General features: G+C 29.0%; 1 protein-coding gene across 2 annotated transcripts in view; it reads left to right on the top strand.

The window, feature by feature from the left end:
- LOC117170500 (cytosolic purine 5'-nucleotidase) overlaps window positions 1–6706 on the top strand; it is an 83237-nt gene that overhangs the window by 6580 nt on the left and 69951 nt on the right. The window lies entirely within an intron of this gene.

The raw sequence follows: 6706 nt of genomic DNA, 5'->3' as shown, positions 1-6706 counted from the left end.
CTATTTCGTCACTTTCATCGATGATTCTTCCAGGTGGTGTGAGGTTAAGTTCATAAGTCACAAGAATCAAGTAATGGATGAATTTGACAAATTTAGAGTTTTTATAAGCACACATCGAGGTAAGAATATTAAATATTTACAGTCGGACAATGGAAAGGAATATGTCAATAAGGATTTTGACGATTTGCTCCAGAAACACGGAATATTACGAAGACTAACAGCTCCTTATAATCCAGAACAAAATGGGGTTTCTGAGCGGAAAAACAGAACATTGATGGACATGGCGAGGTGTTTTTTGATACAATCGGGGTTGCCTGCAACGTTCTGGGCGGAAGCTGTTAATACGGCGAGTTATATTCGAAACAGATCACTGACAAGTAAACTGAATGGAAAGACGCCTTACGAGTCTTGGTTTGGAGAACCACCGGATGCGGCTGATTTCAGACGTTTTGGAAATGAAGTGTTCGTCATTAATAGAGCATTATGCAAGGGCAAGCTAGATCCGCGATCAAGAAGAGGTATCTTTGTTGGATATAGCTCAGAATCGAAGGCTTATAGAGTTTGGTTACCAAACGAAAGGAAAGTCGTAATATCCAGGGACGTAATATTCTTAGAGGAATCTCAGATTCGAAAAACTAAGAACTACGAGATTTTCGATCCTAATGAAGACCTTGTTAGGGGACTGACTAGTTCATTGGACAATGTGACCGACGTTGAAAACTGGGATAAATTTTTCGAAATCGATTTCTGTGATGATCGAAAATTGGATCATCATTTTAATGAGATCGTGCAGGAGATGCCAACTAATCGTGATGAAGAATTGGACAATGTGGATTTTCGTGGTTTTGCTCGAGATTATCAACTAGATTCTGAAAATGAGGATTTACATGGTTCTACACAAAATAAACAACTGGATGCAGCTAGACTGGATGATCTATTCGAAATATCCTTCAACGCAACTGAAATTCCTCTCAATAAAGCATTGACCAGTCAAGATTTCGACGAATGTATGGTGGCCATGGCTGACGAGGTAAAATCGATTTTAATGAAGGATACATGGAATATGATTGACAGATCTGAATTATCCAAAGTAATTGGTAGTCGTTTTGTTCTAACAAATAAATATGGCTTGGTTGGTGTTCTAGTGAGAAGAAAAGCTAGAATCATAGCCAAATGATACTCCCAGGAATATGGCAGAGATTTTCATGAGACATATGCACCAGTCGCACGTTTGAGTTCCATACGAACGACAATAGCTTATGCCACTCTAAGAAAGATGCATATTCAACAATATGATGTAGAAACGGCGTATCTCAAAGGGAACCTAGAAGAAACAGTATTTATGGAAGTTCCAAGTGGATTGGAAAAAGTTCTTAAGTACATCATCAGAAAGGGAGAAAGCCAGGATGGGTTAAGTAACAAGGCTAAAGTCATGTTGAATGAACTAGAACGTGGTGACAAGGTATGCCTGATGAAGAAAGCCCTGTGTGGACTAAAACAAGCTGGACGCGTCTGGTACAAACGCCTGAAAAGGGATTTACGATCCATTGGATTTGAACCGATGAAATCAGATCCCTGATTTACGTTGACGATATCCTTGTGATGTGCGAAGACAGTGAAGATATTTCAAAATTTTTTTGCAATCTAAGAACATTTTTCGAGATTAAGGATGTCGGGAATCTCAAACGCGGAATGGACTTTACCTATAGCAACAAAGGAATTCTGATAAACCAAAGGACGTATATTAAAGATGTGCTTCATCGATTTGGAATGCAGGACTGCAACCCTGTATCAACTCCTCTAGAAGTTGGAGCAAAGCTAGTTAGGAACAAACCTTGGTCTTGTGTAGATGGCGAGAAACCACCTTATCGACAACTGATTGGGTGTTTGTTGTATTTATCTGTGGCAACACGACCAGACCTTGCTCATACCACAAATCTACTGAGTCAATTTAATGACTGCTTCGACAAGACTCACTGGAATGCAGCGAAGAGAGTGCTTCGCTACCTAAAAGGGACAATTGATCTTGGGATTTTCTACAGAAGTGGCGATAGTCCTCTGGAGGGATATGTTGATGCAGACTGGGGAGGTTCAATTGACGACAGGCGATCCTTCACAGGCTATATTTTTATGATCAACAATGGGATAGTTTCATGGGACTTCAGAAAGCAACGTACCGTTGCTCTATCAAAGACCGAGGCCGAGTATATGGCTTTGATTGAAGCAGCCAAGGAAGCAGTGCATCTTAGAAAATTTCTACTAGAACTTGGAGCGTCAAATTTAAAATCAATCAGGATAAAACTTGATAAATACTTTGCTCAGAAACTAGACAGGATCACTGTCTATCATGCTCGGTCTAAACATATCGACATTAGACATCATTTTGTTCGCGAAGTTGTGGAATCAAATCAAGTGCATTTGGAGCACGTAGCATCTGAGGATATGGCTGCTGACATTTTGACTAAGGCGTTAACAATACCAAAGTAGGATAGATGTATTCGTCTTCTAGGATTAGCAAAAATTTAAGTTTTTTTTTTTATTTGGCAGAGTTTGTTTCGGGGGGAAGTGTTAGAATTAGAATTTAAATACGATACAATCTCTGTGCTACGATTGTTTTTTGTTTTTGTGTTACCTTGGTACCCGATCTTGTGTCTTCTTGATTTTTCTTAATACAAACTGTTCTTACTTAATTATCGTGTACTTAATTTATCAATTCGTACCCTGATCTTTCTAAAAAATATAACTATTTCATTTTTGGCAGAAAGTTAATATTCTGGGTTGAAAATTCATCTTTTTGGTCCAAAATTAATTTTAGTTAAAATTTAATTTCTTTGGTTGAAAACGTAAGTATTTTGTAAAAAATTATTTTTTTGGTTAATTTTTTTTTACTGTAAATATAACTTCCATGTTTTTTGAAAATTTATCTTTTTTGTTGAAAATGCGACTTTTTTGGTCCATAATTTATTTTTTTATTTTACGATTCATTATTATAATTAAAAATTCATTTCTCTGGATAAAGATTGAACTATTTTGTTGAGAATTTGAATCGTTCAGAATTGAGCAATTTTATTTTGAATTTATAAATCTCGAAATTGAATGACTTCAGTTTAAAATGTCGAAAATAGGGCAATTACAAAGCGTTAAAAGTGGAATATTTTCAGATTAGAATTTTGAAAATTGGATTATTTAAATTTCAAATGTTTTTAAGTTGTATTACTCCTAACATTTATGGTTATAAATTTATCTTTTTTATTTGAAAATTCATTTATTTTGTAAAAAATTCATTATTTTTGGTACAAAATTAATCTTGTTGTTTTGGTCCAATATTCTACTATTTGGTTCGAAATTAATTTTTTTTATTGAAGATTCATCAATATAGTTGAAAATTCATTTCTTTGAATAAAAATTAAACTATTTTGTCAAATTTTTTTTTCGTTTAAAATTAGGTTTTCTGCTGAAAATGTAACTATGTGTTTGGTTTAAAATTTATTTTCTGTAGTTAAAAATTCAACTGTTTGGTTGGAAGTTCATGTATTTTGTTGATAACTCGTCTTTTGTGGTAGAATATTAGTCTTCTTCATAAGATTGCAGTATTTTGTTAAAAATGTGTTTTTAATGTTTAAAAACGACTTTTTTTACTTCAAATCTAACCATTCCACTTTGATTTAAAAGTTTATCTTTTATAGATCAAAATGCATGTATTTTGTTGAAAATTCCACTTTTTTTGTAGAAAATTAATCTTGGTTAAAAAGTTATTTTTTTGTTTAAAGATACCTAATTGTAGTTAAAAATTAATTACTTCGGTTAATAAGTTATTAATAATTTGTCAAAGAAAATTTAGGGAAAGCTAAGGGGAATTTCGAAATCGGTATTTTTTTTCAACCCTGTTTTTTGAATAACATGCATATCTACAATAAGGTGGTTAAAAAAATACATGCTTTTCGAATCTGAAGACGCTTAAGTTGTACATTTCTAGTTAACAAATTAGTAAAAAAAAAATTTCGTATTTGATTTAGATGTGCCCTATTTCAGTTTTTTTTTTACATTATCTATCGCATAAAAATGGATATATTTTAGTTTTTATGCATATAAAATTATTCTCTTTTATATTGCCACCATTGCAAGTAATTTAATGAAAATTTTTATACTTTTTTTTAAGGAAAATAATAATTGTTTCACATTTTTCTATAAGCATTTGACATACTGTATGCATATTATAAAATACAATGAGTAAATAAAAAAAAGTTATTAATTATAGAAAAATGTGAAATAAATAAGAAAAAATTATGATTTTTCTTAAAAATGTGAGTTAAAGTTTTCATTCAAATATTTGCAATGATGGCAATATAAATGTGGATTATTTTATACGTGTAAAAAATATAATGTATCCATTTTCATCATCCTTTTACATTTTGGAGGCGAAATAAAAGGTAATTCATTTCTTCGGATCCTACATATTAAAATATTTTTAATATGAACATTTTTTTTAATTCGCAACTATGGAAAAAGGAGCCTTTGTATTTTTATTTGCTAACATTAAAAATATATGATTTAATCGAATTTTTAAATAGAATGTTTAAAAATACTTGAAATAATGATTAATGATTTCAAATTGGAAGCGTTTAAAATAATAAAAAAAAAGATATTGAACGATTTTGAGTTGAAAACGGTATAAATCACTCAATTTAAGATTATGTATAATTTTTGAACAAAGGGTAATACTTCGAATGGAATGAAAAGGAATTGAGCTTTTATCATTTATAAATAAAACAATTAAGAATTGAATAACTGGAAATTGAGTGTGTTTGAAGCTGAGTAATTTGGTATCAAAAGCTATAAATATTGAAAAATTTTAGACTGCAGTAGTCTAAAATTTGTTTCATAGTGACGTTAGTCCAAATTTTATTGGATTAATTTTTTGTCTATATTTTTTTCGTTTATAAAAATGTTTAAATAAATAGTGGAATTTTTGAACTCAAAAGATTAAATTTTAGCCAAAAATGATGTAGTTACATTTTTATTGTAGAGAATTAAGTTGCAATAAGAAAACGAGTTTTCTATCAAACAATTTAATTTTGTACCAAATAGTTCAATTTTATATCAAATTGTTAAACTTTCAAGTCGAAAATATAAATTTCCTACGGAACAGTTAAATTTTCAACAAAATTATTAAATTTTCTGCTTATTTGTTCAATTTTTGTGTCGAAGATACAAATTTTCTAAAAAAACAGTTGAATTTTTAATCTTCAAATGTGAATTTTCATGAAAAAAGTTAATTTATAACCGGGCAGTTGCATTATTAATCAAAGAAGATAAAATTTCTATAGAAAGATAAATTTTCAAACCAAAAAGATGGACAAAATAGTTGAATTTTTAATTTAAAAAAATTGTTAGTCTTAAGCCAGAAATAAAATTTCAATCAAATTGTTTAATTATCAAGCCAAAAAGAAAGAATTTGTTACAAAACTGTTGAATTTGAACCAAAATGAAAGACTTTTAGGAAATTTGCTCAATTTTTGACAAAATAATACAGTTTTGAACGAAATAACAACATTTTTAAATAAAAAGATGAATTCTTTACGGAAATTTTAATATTAGACTTTTAAATCTACAAGAATTAAATTTCAACATAAAATAGTTTTATTTTCTTAATATTAACTCTTTTAAATTCCTAAAAGCCAACAAAACTAGAGGAAAATTTTTTCATTTGAAAAACTGAAATTTGTCCCCAAACATTTTATAAACGGAACTTCTAATGAAGTAGTTGAATATAATATCAAATTGTTTAATTTTCGAGCTGAAAGTGTAGATTTTCTACAAAATAGTTCAATTTTCAAGGAAAAATTTTATAGTTAATATTTGAAAAAAGAAGATTTTAATGTGAAATAAAAAAAAAATTTGAATTAATCAAGAAAGGCTAATTTTCTGCCAATTTGTTTAATTTTCGAGCCAAAAATACAAAGTTTCTATACAAATTTTTAATCAAACAAGATGAAGTTTCTGTAGAAAGAGAAACATTTTCAAACCAAAAAGATGAACAAAACAGTTGAATTTTCAATAAAAAAAAAGGTTTGTCAAGCAAGAAACAAAATTTGAATTGAATAGGTTATATATTAAGCAAAAAGGAAAGAAGTTGCAACAAAACTGTTGAATTCGAACAAAAATTCAAGTCTTTTAAAAAAATTGTTGAATTTTTAACAAAACAATACAGTTTTGAACGAAATGACAAAAATTTTAAATACAAAAGATGAATTTTTAACGGACTTTAATAGTAGACTTAAATCTACAAGAGTTAACTTTCCACCCAAAATAGTTTTATTTTCCTAATATTAACTCTCTTTAATTCCTAAAAGTCAACAACAACTAGAGGAATATTTTTTCATGTGAATAACTGAAATTTGTCCCCAAAAATTTTATAAATAGCGCTTCTAATTGAATAGTTGAATTTTCTACAAAAATAAATAAATTTTTAGTTTAAAAAAAAAATTGTAAGTGAAAATAACAAATATTTAACTCAAATGATGAATCTTTAAACGAAAAAGGGATATTTTAAGAAACTAGTTCAATTTTCAACCAAAGAGTTGAATTTTCAATCTAAAAGATAAATTTTCAACGAAAAACGTTACAGTTAATATTTTACAAAAATGGTTTTAATTTTAAATAAAAAAATTTGAATTAATCAACAAAGACGAATTTTCTGCCAATT

This window comes from Belonocnema kinseyi, chromosome 4 (assembly GCF_010883055.1).
Source record: "Belonocnema kinseyi isolate 2016_QV_RU_SX_M_011 chromosome 4, B_treatae_v1, whole genome shotgun sequence".
NCBI classification, from domain to species: Eukaryota; Metazoa; Arthropoda; class Insecta; order Hymenoptera; family Cynipidae; genus Belonocnema; species Belonocnema kinseyi.
Note: the sequence above shows the minus strand (reverse complement) of the source record. Positions and strands in the feature narration are given on the sequence as shown.